Source organism: Podarcis tiliguerta (assembly GCF_965153285.1).
Source record: "Podarcis tiliguerta genome assembly, chromosome: 4".
NCBI lineage: Eukaryota > Metazoa > Chordata > Lepidosauria > Squamata > Lacertidae > Podarcis > Podarcis tiliguerta.
This window is the reverse complement of record NC_139537.1, coordinates 30662016-30678714: the sequence shown is the minus strand read 5'-3', so window position 1 is coordinate 30678714 and position 16699 is coordinate 30662016. Positions and strand designations below refer to the sequence as shown.

At 43.1% G+C, this 16699-nt stretch overlaps 1 long non-coding RNA gene across 1 annotated transcript; it reads right to left on the bottom strand.

Annotated features, from left to right (window-relative positions):
* Positions 1 to 6359: 6359 nt before the first annotated feature.
* On the bottom strand, positions 6360 to 10328 carry LOC310676007. The gene is made up of 2 exons (XR_014510344.1): positions 10099 to 10328; positions 6360 to 6563 (listed from the first exon to the last, which is right to left on the bottom strand). It is a non-coding gene; the product is annotated as an uncharacterized lncRNA (long non-coding RNA).
* Positions 10329 to 16699: the final 6371 nt, after the last annotated feature.

Below are 16699 nucleotides of genomic sequence, written 5' to 3'. Positions count from 1 at the left end.
GGAGCTGAAAGCCTAATTTCTTTTTGTGGTTCCCCCCGCCACCTCATTTTGTTTTGAAAGGCTTTTACAAATGAAGCTGAGAGCTTACTTCAGTATTTTATAGGCAAAATGGGATCACACTGCTGTTTGGTCATCGAGGGATGGGGAACTGGTGGCCTTCCAGCTGTTGTTGACTCCAACTTCCTCCCAGGACCTCCATGCACACTGCCCAGGCTTGTGCCCCGGAGATTTGACTTCACTGCTGGGGGGGGGCACTCCATTATCTCTTGAGACACTTCGGTGCCAACAACAACACCCCACTTTTCATCCAAGGGTCTCCATCATACATGGTACTCCCTTTCTGCATTTTATCCTCACAACTCTGTGAGGTAGGTTAGGTTGAGAGACAGTGACTAGCCTAAGGTCACCCGGTGAAGTTTATGGCTGAGTGGTAATTTAAACCCTGGTCCAACACTCTAACCATTAATCTCAAGGATTGTTGGCCACCCTCCCTCTCACTGAGAGCAACGTATTTTTGCTTATTGGGCATTACTGAATTAATTTCACCACCCTGAAATCTAGCTTGATGAAGGGTGGCATATAAACGTTTAATAAAAGAAATGTGTGTTGTTGGTTTTTAGAGATGTCATTGAAGAAACACTGCTAGCTGAATGAGCAATCATTTTCGCATTTGGCAAGCAGTGTTTTGTGAGGTTCAAAGGGGAACTTACACCACTTCTTCCCGCTCCCTGTCCCACTGAAAACTGGTGCATCTTGCCAGGATGAGACATGTGCAGATTCTCTTAAAAGAAGCACTACTAGTCCTACAAGTGCTTGTATATTCGCTTTCCCTCAGCTATTCTTGCAATGTCTAAACTACTTCTAGTCACATCCCGGACTGAGCAAGCAAACAAGGGTCATGCAGGAAGTTTTGCTTTCTGTGGATATGCTATTTGTTTACTACCATGAATGAGGGGAAAGGGATGTGGGTGGCGCTGTGGGTTAAACCACAGAGAGCCTAGACCTTGCCAACTAGAAGGTTGGCGGTTCGAATCCCTGTGACGGGGTGAGCTCCCATTGCTTGGTCCCTGCTCCTGCCAACCTAGCAGTTCAAAAGCACGTTAAAGTGCAAGTAGATAAATAGGTACCACTCCGGCGGGAAGGTAAACGGCATTTCCGTGCGCTGCTCTGGTTCACCAGAAGCAGCTTAGTCATGCTGGCCACATGACCCAGAAGCTGTACGCCAGCTCCCTCGGCCAATAAAGCAAAATGAGCGCTGCAACCCCAGAGTCGGCCACGACTGGACCTAATGGTCAGGGGTCCCTTTACCTTTACCTTATGAATAAGGGGGAAGCTTGCCAACCGTGAATTTCCTAAAGAGATAAAGGATTTTGTTTTAGGCAGTGAAGCCTAATCAGGACTAGCACTTGGATGGGCTCTGAACACACAAGGCTCTTTGTGCATGAAATGGGCCTGTGTGGGAGAAAAATGCCCTCTGTGCTATTGACGGAGGCTTATGAGCAGTGCTGTGTGCAGGATGCATAGGTGCATGTGCGTGTGGCGCAGCATACTTAGTTTCCATGAGTGACAAGCACAAGTCAAACGGAAATATGCCTTTGTGCCCCCTGGGACTCTGCATATCCTGGTCTCGGAACTTGTTGGCCCTCCCCCCTCCTCCAGCAGCTTTACGCGTTTCCATTCCTCTAGGGCATCTTCACTTCAGCGGCAGAATGACCTCCCCTGCCTCACCCCCCACTCTTTTGCCTGCAGTCTTGAAAGGGGAAATTAACACAGGCGAAAACACAAATAATAAAGGCGCTGAAGCGCACATGGGAAGGTCTGTCACAGAAGAAGCTTCTAGGTGTCTGAACCTGCCAATTCCGTCCCTGGAGGATGTGGAAATGGGACAGTTTTGAGCCTTGGCGCCACCGTGTCAACCGGGAATCGCACATGCTTTAATTAGGAGACGCCTTCAGCATCTCATTGGAGACTTATAGGGGTGGGGGAGCACTGAGAATCTTTTTCAAAGATGGAAAGGCAGGATTGGAAGCAGTGATCTTACGCTGCTCAGATTGTCTGCTCTTCTGCATTCCATGGAGAAAGACCTAGACCCTGGGCAAAGACTCCTTGAAGGGCAGAGGGCAAAGAACAAAATGTTGGCTTGGAAAGAAATGGTAGCAATGAATCTGTTGTCCTCATCCTAGTTCTTAGCGTTTGGAAGATGATGACATCATCACCCAAATCTCTGGATGAGCTCACCCAGTGGTTTCAAGTAGGTTTCGAGCAATGCTATTTTCTAGAAAAAGAGGTGCTGGAACTCACCACGACCACCTCCCTCATTCTCTTAGGATGGCAATAGCGCCCACCTGAGAGGTGCCAGAATGAAGCTCCTGAGACACCTCCCCCTGGAAAAAAAGCCCTGGTTGTGAGTAACATGAAGGAGAAAACAATATGGACCCTTTTTGCATGCCACAAGTCAGCCGTTCCTCTGCCCTGCCACCAAGAGCACAGTGCCCGCCCAACAAGGCAGCTCAGAAGGCACTGAAAGACATCAAGAAAGACAGGGGAATCAGGCGGGATGGGTGCCCCTTGTTCATTTCCAAGCTTATATTTTTCAGCAGAAGCTAGATTGAAACTGATCCAGGTGATCAGTTTTCTTTGCATTGCAACACTTTGTGAAGGTTGAATGGCTAATGCTGCCTTTTATCTGCAGATTATTGGTCTGCTCAGAAGATGCCTATATCCAGTGCTATTTTTTCTAGAAAAAAGAGGTGCTGGAACTCACCATGGCGGTTTCCCTTGTTCTCTTATTATGGCAATGGTGCCCACCTGAGAGGTTCTGATGGATCCTAGTTAGCCCCATAACCTCCAAACAAACTTTTGAGGGATTATGGGGTTAATATTTATAACTAATTTTTACATTTGTAACTAGTTCAAAACAGCATAGTAAAATACCAAATAGTTAATTTCCTTTACATCAGCTCTATTTCTTTTTAAAACATAACAGATGACATTTTTTTTAAAAGGAAAACAGGAGGCTGATTTATAATGAGTCAGAGACTTTGTCCATCTAACTCAGTATTGTCCACACTGACTGGCAGCAGTCTTCAGGACTTCAGATGGGGGTCACCCTCAACCCTACCAGGTATCTTTGGCTTTAAAAGCACATTACAGTGGTACCTCGGGTTAAGTACTTAATTCGTTCTGGAGTTCCATTCTTAACCTGAAACTGTTCTTAACCTGAAACACCACTTTAGCTAATGGGGCCTCCTGCTGCTGCTGTGCCGCCGGAGCATGATTTCTGTTCTCATCCTGAAGTAAAGTTCTTAACCTGAGGTATTATTTCAGGGTTAGCGGAGTCTGTAACCTGAAACGTATGTAACCCGAGGTACCACTGTATCTACCACTAAGCTCCGGTTCTTCTTTATTACCTTCCAACTGCCACCATACGGTACTGAATAGTGCCAATACACTGAGTTTCCTAAAACCATTTTTGCTTGTTCATGTCTACCTTTCCTGCTAAAATATTCAGAGATATATTATTGTGCTAAATTTAATCCGAGTTCTACTTTTAAAATACTTTGGCAAATCTAGGGGGTGCTAATTAAATTTTAATTTATTTTACAAGTGATTACTAACATTTTCTGACCAGGGACTAAATCTGCACAGTGTCAAAAACATGCAATTCTTTACTCATGATCCAGAGGTTCCATTTGATTGCTATGAGATAATAGCTCAAGGGTACATTATTGCATCTCTCCTGAAGAATATTTGACATTCTTCATGCGGAAATTAAAGATCACGCTGGCCTCAAAGGGTAGCTTCAGCACTGGAAGTGTCTTTAATATATCTAAACTAGTTGATCCATCTTTACTTGCTATTACATTGGCCAAAGCTAGCTCAGTTCCATTGCAGGCTTATATCAGACTGTGGCATGTATAAAACCCTTGTAAAGATTTGATCTGGTCAAATAATTGAAAGACAATATATACCGTATATAACAGGAACAGGAATGCTGGGCATCCATTAGCTTTGCAAACACTTCCTTATGGAGACTGAAAAATGTGTATGTTATCTGCTCACAATGCAAGCCTACTTATGCTACTCAGAAGTAAGTTCAACTGAGTTCAGTGGAATTTATTCCCTAGTATCTGTGCTTAGTTAAGATTGCAGTCTTAGGTAATGAACATGAGGGGCTTCTCAGAAGTAAATATTCCTGAGTAATATACCTAGCATTCTATGAAGGGTCTGGTTCGATCAGGTTACAGGAAATCCTGGAAAGAGCTTCACTGCAAGGCTGTATTTTTTTTATTACTAAAGAGGAAAAAGCCCTCTTTCCCATGTCCCCAATTCCATTTTTTTCATTAGCCTCTAGATGCCAACCTCCAAATAACTTCTAAAGTAAAGAGCACATCAATATTGCAGGAGTTTCCAATACTAAAAGCTGATAAAGTTTATTGCACTTATAAAATAAATAGAAGGAAATGCTTTGGGTTTCCTATTTATAGACCTCCAGGGAGGTCTCAGGTATGATTTATTGCTTCAATTTTTGCAGTGTTATTCCTTCACTTACACACTCTTGTGCACATGTATACTAAGTTCTATATATCTTTCTTCTCCCACACTCAATTAACTCTTCTTCCTCGCCTGCATAGTCTGTGTGGTCTTCTCCCACAAACACAAAAATCATTTGCATCTTAATACCTTTTCCAGTCTACAAGTTTGTCATCCTGCAAAGCATGGAGTGACCTCACCACTCAGTGAAGTCAGCAGATCCTCAGAGCACTCAGGCAGATGCTAGCAAATCCTCAGCAATTCTTAATACAAAGGAAAAGGGTTGCTAACATTTTCTTTGCTCGGTCAATCAACCCCCTCATCTTCCCTTGCTTTTGAGTCTCCCCATTGGTTCATGATAGAAAAATCCAATCTTGGGTCCACTTGCAGGGTTGTGCACAACTAAGCATTGTCCTTCAACTCTGATCATTTTGATATGTCATTTGCCACAGTCAAAGTCATCTCCATCTTCCATTTCCTCTTTTCACTACCTTTCAATTCCACCCCTGTCCCCCACATATCAGAGCCTATGGCTTGAATACTTTCCACAGCGTCTCTGGGTTCTTCACCCTCCATATTTCATGAGGGTGAACATCTTCGGCAGCAGAGCTCTTTTTATTTTGCAGGTTTCAGATTTTGTTTTTGCTAGAAAGTGAAGTCAAATTAATTTGACATCAGATTCTAGTGAGGCTGCACTAGCTATTGTAGAACAGGAAGATTCTTGTAACATCTGAAGGAGGAAGTCTGCCTCCCCCAGATGTTGTTGGAGTACAACCCCTATCACCTCTGACCATTGGCTGTGTTGCCTGGGGCTGGCAGGAGTTAGAACGCAACAGCATCAGGCAGGTACTAGACTGAGGAAAGTTGGCATAACAAAGATACCGTTGCATTTGCTTTTATGACTGGCTTTTATGGGTAAGTCCCCTCTTTGTTGGATGCATTTAATAGATGAACATCATTGCCAATAAAAACATTAACAAGCCAATTGATTTGAAAAAAAGCAAGATTATCTTCTGCTGGAAAAAGTATATGAGATAAGAATATGGCCTTGAATAGTTTGGTTACCTTGGGCCAGGCACGATCCGACACCCTACCTCATAAGGTTGTTACAAGGATGAAAGCGGGGGAAGAACCATTGGGCTCCTTGAAGAAAAGGCAGCATAAAAATGCAAAAAATAAATTGACGCCATAGTCCAAAATAGTGGTATGTGCCTTGTGGAATGCCCTCCCATCACATGTCAAACAGATAATCAACTACACCTGAAGGCAGCCTGGTACTGGGAAGTTTTTAATGTTTGATGTATCACTGAGTTTTTATATTATGTTGGAAGCTGCCCAGTATGGTTGGGGCAACCCAGTCAGATGGGTGGGATATATGTAATAAATCATCATCATCGCCATCATCATCATCATGGCATACCAAAAATGCTAACAGTATTTTTCATTTTTATTTCTGATGATGCTAAAGCTCTGCATCCTCTTTATGGAGAAAATAGAACTCGGTTTTCAAAATAACCTCAATCTTGTTGCCCCAACAGGGACCAAAAAACCTCAGAAAAGAGGATTAAAGAGAATGAAGACAATGCTGTAGAAAGGAACTGAGCTGCATCTCTCTCCCCCCCCCCCCCCTTTTCAGTTCTGGAAATGCTGGCAAGCTGTGTGGATACAAAGCTGATAATGATGTCCTATAGGGACCGAATATAAACTGCGGAGTTGCTGTGAGTAGGGGAGGACCCTTCAGCTTACTGCCTGAATCACCGTCAGTCTCCTTCCCCACCTCCCAGGTATCTTCACAACAACACAAAGAGATAAAGTTCAGAGCCTCATTTCATTTCAATGGGGATTTTATTACTAAAGTGCCAAGGATAAGAAAAGACCAATTTGTAGTTTTATTGATCCAACTAAAGGTCAGGGGCAGATGCGTAGGTCACAGTGTTTCTTCTGAATAGACATGGCACCATGCAATATTCCAGCTACTTCTGTCTATGGAAAATTGCAGAGCGAGGAAGCAGGAAGGGACATAATCTTGCCTATGTTAATGAAATATTAAGATAGTATTTTAATTACATAGATATCAAGATTTTTGTTTTGTTACTAATGCTTACACAGATAACTGAATCCCCTAAATATGGAACAAAATTGTTTTAAAATTAGGATCCTGCTAGCTTCAGTCTGTGTGTGTAGGATGGAAAAGAAGATTGGCATAAGTACAAAAGGTCCCGTTTCTCCAAGCTTATTTAGTCACTCAGAGCATTTAAAAGTGTGAATTCAGTGTCTAGGCAGGGACCTTGCAAACACAGTAACCTCTGTTCACTCACTTAACACTAATTTAATAAGAAGTCAGTTACCCAATAGGGGCAAAGAGGGAGGGGGTAGGAGGAGCTTTTAATTGTAGCTAGTATGAACAGGACTTGCAGATCTTACAAGGGTATCTTTGCATTAGTTTCACTTTGTGCAACAATGCTCAAAAACGACACCTTGTGGGGTGGGGTGGAGGCAGCACCTAAGTGGTAGGGTACATGCTTCACATGTAGTGTTTTGGTTCTGGCATGGTGAGGTTGTGCAGGGCTACACATCAAACCTTTTGCAGTCACACTTGGTTGCTTCTCTATCTGACCTCAGTCTCGGTGGTTTCATCAAAAGCCACCCCAATAGACCACAGAGAGAGGCCAGCTATGACCTGAGTTGTGCCACAAGTGCACAAAATGGGCAAATAAAAGTGAAGTGAGTGTGTGCGCATTTGTGAAAGGTGCTGATTAACTGTATACAGTACCTCTTGTTTGATTGTCAGCCATACTGTATCCACAATACTCATTAATTAAGTTGAAAATAGTGATTTACTATAAAGCCCAGTATTAATTAAATCCACTCTGTCTCCTTATGCCTCTCTCTGCTTTATCAGAAAGCAAGCTGAAAGGCCTTTAATTACATTCTCAGAGGGGATAAGTAATATATTCATTGTAATGACTTCCAGAATATAGTTCAACCATTATGGTCACTTCATTCTCCAGCAATCACAACTGCCTAATCTATGCTTTCTAATTAACATAATTCTTATAGGTGGTCCCAGAAAAAGGGGAGGCAGGCCACTATAGCATCTATTAGGAGTGAGAACCCTTGCAGACAGAGGGAAAAAAGGTGGACTAGCCTCTCAAAAGTATGCCATGCTCAGGAGTAGCATTGCACTCTGAGATAATTAGTGGTTTTGCAGATGAGCATAGGCATTCCTGGAAATCACAAATGTGTGGTTCACTATTATGCCAAAGTCCTGTTTGGACAGAGAACGGCTTGGTTTCCTGATCAGCCAAAGTCAAGAGGGTCATCTGCAGCAGCTTGAATGACAATAAGGACCAGTAAAGAGAGTGGCATCATTGTGATGTGTCTTCAGACCTTCAAGGAGAATGGTGATCTTAGAGGACACAGTCAAACACTGTACAGCACAGCTTGATTTTATAAATTGTTTGAATTAAAAAATTAACATTTAAATGCAAATGTGCTGTGAATAAGTGTCTGATGGGTGGGCAAGATGCTTTTGTCAGAATATTTGATTTTTTACTTTGTATATTAAGAGCATACCACAAGCAGAATGAACAGAATGCAAGAGTTTTATACAGTACAGAGCTGGCAAGGCAACACCTGACATTTTCTATCCGAGGCAGTTTTGAGACGTGCTTTGCCTAACAGCCACTCTTATTAGATTGCATGAAATCTTCTAATTAACTAATGGCAATGAGTGAGAGACATTTGGGAAGTAACGTCGGGCAGCAGCAGCAAAAGCAAAATCCACATATCTGTGCATTAGGGGATGATCCAGCTGTCAAGTTCTGGGAAAGCAGAAAGCAAGGTTCGAGTCATGCAGAAAGCTGACTGAGGTGAGCCATAAACGTAATTCTGCATGAGCAAAAAGTGTGCCACACCTACTGCATTATCACAATACTCCCAACAGCCCACAATGTCTGGGATCTTTCCATTGAACAGGGATGGGTAACAGGCATGTTGCTATGATATTCTCCTTTGAATTGCTTCATCACAAGGGAGGAGGAACATGCAGCCTATGAACAGTAACTACTTAAAGTATTAAAGTATAAAAGTTCTCAAAATAGTGGGGTAAAGCAAAAACTTTTGAAAGAAAGAGAGAGTAATTCCTGACTGTTGTTATTTTGAGGTAGGATTTCAACACACGTGGTTAAGCTCAGGTAGCAAAATTAAAGTTGATTTGGGGTTCTAGCACAGGAAACCTACTAACCCTCGAAAACCAGACTTTCCTTGACTCTGACACTCCTTCTATTTGCTTTAGTGGTCTATTCCCGGGCAGCATCTGTGTAACCTAGTAGTTTTGGATGGCTGTTGGCTGGCAGTTTAAGAATACAGTTCTTGGTTCCCTTTGAGTATCTAACAGCTCTTTAGTTTGCTTGTTGTTGTTAAGTAGAGGTGCTTTCCTATGGCTGACCTGTATTACCAGTAGTTGTTATCTGGCAAGAGTTCAGACTCACTGTTACTCTTTAGAAAGTCAATAACCAGTAACAGAAACTGTGCTGGATATAGTAAACTTTCATATCAAACCCATAGAGCAAGGCGGCCCAACACGTGGTCCAAGGGACACATACAGCCCGTAAGGCCTTTTTTTGGAGGCCTTCATCAACATTTGATACCTCTCCCAAGCCCTTGCACTGTCTTTCCAAAGCCGAGTAAGGAGGCCTTGAATTCAACTTTGGGAAAGGGGTGTGAGGGTTCTGACAGGGTTCTGGAGCCCTTGTGCCTCCTTCTCAAAGCCTAGTTAGCACTTTCCCATCTTTGGGAAGGAGGTGGGACGGATCTAGGAGCCTTGCGCCTCCTTCCTAAAGCTTAGCCAGCTTTGGGAAGGCAGCATGAAGGCTGGGGGCAGCATCAAATTTTGGCCTCGCTCCCCCCTCGTATGCGACAAGGCAATGTGTCATCCGTAGGTTCCATGTTGAAGTACTATTGCAGCCCAATTGGTATGAAAAGTTGGACCGCCCAGACATAGAAGGAGGCCTCTAAGAATAGATGCTGGTGAAATAAAAGGTACTTCTGGACAGGTGTTTATTGTGGGATGACTGCTCCTCTTGCCTGCAATTATTCTTTGCAGCAGCCACATGACGTCATTGGCATAAAAATGCTACCTCGTATTCCACCCCCCCCCCCCAGTTTAACTGGATGTACCCTTTCCAGGAACACTGAAATAAGTTTAAAACAAAACAACCTGTTGCCAACAATCTGTTTGTAATGATTAAATGCAGGATCAGCTTGCACAGTGGGGTAGAACTGCCACAATAGCCTCCTGGCAGCAGCTTCACTGATGCTTACTGGGGCAGTGAAGCTGGCGACGGTTGAGGCAGGGGTGAGGTTGGGGCTGTACATTACATACTGTCCCCTTGCCCTCATCTTGTTGGTTAGCTGTAGTGATGCTCCTGGCAGTAGGATATTGCTGTGGCTCTCCTCAACCAGACTAGCTGCTGTTGTCTGAATGACCTACTTGCAATATCAAGACCCCACCTGGGAACCCCCCAAAATGTGGCAGCCCTATTATAAAAAACTCTTTTTCACCAAGAGATGGAGAGCCATTCAATGTAATCCTCATATACTGGAGAAGGTTTGGGTGTCACTCATCTGAACTTTGCTTTTCCTTGCTCACTGACGTCGCCTCTTTAAATCCAGCAGCATCTCTGAAAGGGTAGAAAATAAGTCCTCTTCCAGGAAGGTCTCATGCCCTTTTGCTGCTGCTGCTGCTGCTGCCTTACTGCCAATGACTTTTCTCTGAGAATTCTTGGCATCCTCAGCACAGCAGCCAGCTGCTTGTGTTATGGTTTCCATGGTGACTCGAGCATGATGTAAAGGTGGTGGCGGTTGTGGGAGCTGTGGGAGGACAGGAGTGAGAGGGCGGGGGTGTTCTCTGCATGTGAATGAATGAAAGTGGGTGAGGGGAAGAGGGAGGAAGAAGAGAGAAGGAAAGAGAGGGACAAAGTTCGCTATCTGCCCTGCCAATGATGCTGCCATGTTATTTTGGTCCCACAAATCCCAGAATAAAATTCAGAGAGATGGATAGATGCGCACACAACCCCCCCCCACCCGCACAAATCCTTACAGAGTGTCATGTCATGTTGAACCAGGCTATTTCTAGAAGCTTCCATTTTTCTTCTCCCTCTTGATGTCAAATATCCCTGTGTCTGAGTATTGGTTGAAAATAAGGGCGGCTCCAGACAATCTGTTTATTGAGGATTCATCCTGTTTTGCTTGCACAAAGCTTACATGGAGGTTAGATCGTCTCCTGTCTTTATGAAGAATTAATTCTGATTTCTTTACACGGCGGTTACTTATGACAATGAGCATTCCATTCTGATTTGCTTGCAGGGTGTTTACACATCCCTCTGTTAATCATTTCTTCACCCCACACTTTCCAATACATTTCCCCATCATTTTCCAAACCACAAAAAGTCTGTTGTTGCTTTTGAAGTGAATTCGTTGCAGTAGGCCAACAGAGCACTTAAATCTATTTTAATTGCACAAACCCAAAGTTTTGGAATGTGCTTGAAATCCCTCCTGCAGAACAGTAACAGTCTGGAGGTACCATGAGTTACTCAAGATCCAGTAAATGTAGCATTAAAATAGAGTACTACTTAGTTACCACTTCAGAGAGTAATTCTATTGATACATTACAAGTAGTAATGTGCACAGTGCTTTACAGAGTAACACAAACGAGCTAGCTTTCTGTCCCAATGAACATCACAGAGGAAAGGGTAGCAGGGAAGAACAGATATGTACTTCTTAGGTTTAGTTTATGTAAGAGGTGAAAACTGAATGGTTTAAACCAAAGGCTTTATGGGGGGAAAGCTGGATTTTGAGCAGGGATTTGAAGGAAGAGGGAGAAAGAAGTGGTACAATATAATGCCCTAGAAAGGAGCTCCAGTTGCAAAGAATAACAGAGTCAAGCAGATTCATTTAACCCTCGGTGTAATTAAATATAAGATGTGAGCTTTGCTTTCTGTACTCTGACAACCTTTTTTGTTGTCCCTGTTCATCTGAAGTAACTGTGAAGTAACACTGACATATATTTCACAAAAGGTCTTTCATATGCTATGACCTAGAGTGCTTTACCGAATAAAATGCAATCTGACGGCAGATCAAAAGAGGGAGAAAGAGAGAACCATAAGGAAGAATATAGTATTCTCTTTTAAAGGAGCTTCATCAAGGTGGGGAGACCTTTGCGTGGGGAACTTGTTGCCCTCCAGATGGTGCTGGACTCTGAATCCCATCTACTCTAACCAGGGTGCCAACTTGAATAAAACATTGGAGGGGGCAGATAAGGCCTGCCCCACATAATCGATGAGGTACACCATTTGAATAGCAATGCTCCCCAACTTGGGGGGGGGGGGCTGGCCCCCTCAACATTTTTTTTGTGAGGGTGAAGAGACCATGACTCCTAGGAGTTGATACCTATGACTCTAATCATTGGTGAGCCTGACAAGGCCTGATGGAGTCTAGAATGGGTGAGAGCATGCTTTGCTTCAGCAAAGGAACAACTAGGAGCCCAGTTTAACCTCCTGATTCTTTCTTTGGAGCTCCACCCTTACCCACCCTACCACCTGGTGATCACCCCCAAATGGCCTGGTGGGCAGAATGCCTGGAGGACCTAGGGTGGTCCATGGGCTGGAGGTTTCACACTCCTGGTGTAAAGCATGTGCTGAACTCACATTTTGAGCTGAAATTCTGCAAGAGGGGAAGGAGCATTGCATCTCACTTTTCTTCAATGAGAATCTATTTGCTCAGGCTGCTTTGGTTAAAATAGAAATATGTGAAGTGGGGGAGAAACCCCGCACAGAACTCTGTGTAACATGAAGTTTGAGCCTGAGAGAGACACAGCACACTGAAACACCAGATGGTATTAAGCCCCTGCTGCTTGAATATTTCAGGAAAATGTGTCTGCTTTTTCAACCTATTTCACAGCATGCCAGATCTTTTTTGTTGTTGTTGTTGACTGCCCATTTGGATGAATAAAGCTGTGCTTTTAAAAAGCCAAGTGAAATTGGTCAAGAGCAGACCGATTTCCTTTTCTAATTCTAGTTTGTTTCAAAAGAAGTGGATTGATTTGCCTTGTTGCCATTTGCCTTGGCACATTATAAAACAGGGGCATTTTATTCATAAACTAAATTCTCCAGTAAACTCAGTGAATCTTCCAGGTAGAATGATGTTGTCATTGTTGATAACCCATGAGCTGGGAATGCAAGTGCACTCTGTATCATCTTGCTATGCCTGAGCAGGAGAAAGAGTAATCAGGTGGACTAGCCAGGATATCATGACATGCAGGGCATTTTTAAAACCAGCTCTCTTATTTTGATAATGCTGGAGTCAGAGAGGCAGGTAAGCATTTAAGCAGGAGAGCCTTGACATAGTAAGTTCTTATAACCCTTGAGACTGGTACTAGCACATCCTGTCTAGGTCTGTGCCATTCAACTGGAGGACAAGGTGGTGCCCAGATTAGAGAGCCAGCCAACAAGTTGTTTTTGTGTGTAAAGAAAATCAGGTCCTATCAGAATGCATCACAGGGCTAGACCAAGACATTTTGCTGTGGAACAGAAAAGCCCCCTTCCTATTCAAGGTGAATATTATGAAAGGCCAGTCAGAGAAGGATCCAAGGAGGATGTGCAATGGGTGGAGATGTCTCATTTAGATTCCACCACATTGGTAGAAGGAGGGGGCAAGGTATCTTGTGTGTGAAAAGAACAGCAGATTACCTTCGGAGTGAAACCAAGAAACACACAGGGAGCTGAGCTTTAGGTTCAGTAAGCTGACAACATTATTTGCGGATGGGGGCTTGGAAACTTGATGTAAGAGCAATGGATTCTGTCTGCTTGTTAGGAAGAGGCACAACTTAATCACTCCACGGTCACTCGGCCTGTGTATTTTATAAATAAGCATAAATATTTCAAAATGGAAATAAGCCTCCAGTGGCCTCCTTCCAAAAGGAATCAGACCTGTGTGTTAAATGCTGCTCCCCTTGACCCTTCTCATATTTGGAGAAATGAGGGGAACACAACTACAGGCTACTTCACTTGTTTGCTTGACAACATTCCAGCTACTATGAATAGTTTCTAATTGTTTACCTTCATAGATTTGCAGCTAGCACTGTTCCAGGTCTCAGATTGGACAACATTAGTTATGCATAAGAGAAATACCCCATAAAGACTGAAGCCTAATGTCAGTTAAATTGAAAGACTTGATTTTAAGCCATTTAAGTGACATTTTTCTCAATAGGACTAAGGTAATGTTGAAAACAGTGTATATACATTTTTGTACTGCAGGTGTTATTGAGGGAGTTTCTGATCACACAGTTTTTATGGACCAGTCCCCACTTTTGCTGAATGAGGTTTAGGTTTTAATTTTTATGCTGCTTGCATGAAAGAGACTTGCAATATAGAAAACAAACCAATAGCAATGGTTCATTCAAAAAGAACCGAATAACAGCATCTCAATAGGGTTGCCATATTTCAAAAAGTAAAATTCCTGACACCCACAAAGTTGTTGAGCTTCTTTTAGAAAGACCCCAAAATTCTTAAGCTTTTTTGGGGGAAACCTACCTCAAAAGTAGGGATTTTAAGGTTTTTGAGCTGTTTCCACAGCTTTTTCCATCGTGTTGGCTTTCCCCTGACATTTTGCTGGTTCAGCAGAATTCCCACCGACACCATTTTTACACCCGAAAACCAGGACATGTCAGGAATTTTTCTGACGTATGGCAAGCCTAATCAACACTTCAGTTCTGTAAGAAGTTCCATTGATCAATTCTGTGAGGTGCATTGTGTTCAGCGAAACCATGCAAGGATATCCCAGAAATCTTTTCTAGTTTGCTTTCAAGCTAGAACATAGTAATTTGCTCCATAATAGCATAATAACTTGCTGGAGAAGGTTTCACTCAAGTACCATATTTGTTTTAGAAACCTGTAATGCTGCTGAATAACAAAATAACTCAATGAGAGGCTTATAATCAAAGACAAAAACTTCCGTAAAAAGATTAAAAACATATTTACAGGAATAGGATACAAACTCCTGCACAAAGGCCAGTGGCTGATAGGAATAGCTTACTTACTTACCTACCTACCTAAGATCACACGCTCTTCTCTCTCATTATGTCTTACCTCTTCAGACTAGGAACAGGGGTTCGAGTGTGCTATGGTTCTGCTAAGTTCATGCAAATGTTTGTGTGAATCTAACTTGAATCTTCTTTCTTTCCAGCTACTTTTGCTAGAACTAGGGGTTGTGGATCAGGCTACCCATTTGATGAAAGGCATCAAGAGCAAAACACGATGGAGCACACAGTAAAAATACTAGCAAAATGTAAGGTAGCTGAGAAACTCCGTCTCTTTCCACTGAGTGCCACTCTCTGCCTCTATTTCATATTCCTCATCAAACACAGCCGTCCACCCAGATTATATATGTAGACGAACACCTCTAACCCTGGTAGCATCCCTCTCTACTCTGTAATTTCGGTTAATTTCATTGTACACAGGTTGTACATTGACAATAAAGGTATTATTATTAATTCTTCACCCTTTTGGCCACTATGTGCCAGCCCAGAATGAGTAAGGATTTCACAAAATCAAGTTTATTCTGCAATGGTAGATAAGGGCAGCATGTTAGGTTCCACGTGTTGCATCTTGCTGCTGCCCTTGATTTTCTCAGTAGGGGAATTACGCTGAACTGACTGATGTGACTGCCATAGGCTGATAGGGTGGGGTGAAAAATCTTGTGGGATATAAGGAAATGGTTAGATCACCGGCTGCAATGGTAAGTGACAGTGCATGGCTTCAATCATTGCCTGCCATTCGCGCACCACTCTCACTTGGCACCCAGCCTGCCTTTAATGGAATGTGACCCACATCTGGGAATGAGCTCATCTGTAATCCACTTAACAGAACTGTATGAGCAAGACTCTGATGCTACAGTTGCTGCCCATCCATTTTTCTTTTTAGCAATTGCCTTTCCCAGTACTATGCTTGGGAGGAGGAAATCTGATGCATTCCTTAATAAATTTTAAAATTATTTTGCAATGGACATGTGCAGCTTCTAAATAATTTCCTGAAGAAATCCTAATGGTTTTTTTTTTGGGGGGGGGGACTTGATATTTTTCTATTGCCTTTAGGAAATTATAGTTCACAGCACCGGCCATGCTAGAGAAATTCAGTCAAACCCCTCCCCCCCAAAAAAACCCCACACACCCAGGAAAAAGAAAGTTTTTTCTTTCTTTCTTTTGAGTTTTGGCTGTGCCACAACAACCACATCAAACATTTCCAGGAAAAAATGGAGAGAATCAACCCTTAATGGAGAATCATAGAATTGTAGAGTTGGAAGGGACCATGAGGGTCATCTCAATCTACCTCCTGAGGTGTTTTGCCCACAGATACTCTTCAGACAAAAGGCTGCTTGGTCAGCTTTGTAGTTCAAAGCAAAGAACTTCTGTCCACACACCTACAGGTCAGCTGGCTTTATAGTGCACCTGTTTCATAGCAGACAATGAGAATTTGAGCAAATGTTGGATGTATGGTCTGCTGAATGCATAGTCTGATTTTACATTCTGAACTGTAGACGAACCTCTGGAGGAAATGACACTTAAGCATGACCAGTTGAGCAAATGTGTATTCTGAGCCAGGTAAATATTAACTTTGGTGGCACACAGAATGCCACATTTCCTATGAGAAAAGGTTACAACATGCAGGGCTTTTAGTTTAGAGAAATTGCCTCTGAATACCAGTTGTTGGGAATTGCAACTGGGCAGTGCAGTGTTACAAGGTAAAGGTAAGGGCCCCTGGACGATTAAGTCCAATCAAAGGCGACTATGGAGTGCAGCGCTCATCTCGCTTCAGGCCAAGGGAGCCGGTGTTTGTCCACAGGCAGCTTTCTGGGTCATGTGGACAGCATGACTAAAGCACTTCTGGTGCAACAGAACACCATGACGGAAACCAGAACACACGGAAACGCTGTTTACCTTCCCGCCACAGCAGTACCTATTTATCTACTTGCACAGGTGTGCTTTCGAACTGCTAGGTTGGCAGGAGCTGGGACAGAGTGACGGGAGCTCACCCTGTTGCAGGGATTCAAACAGAAAGGTTGTTTTCTGCTGCTCCAGAGAAGCGGACACGGAGCAATGGATCCAAAC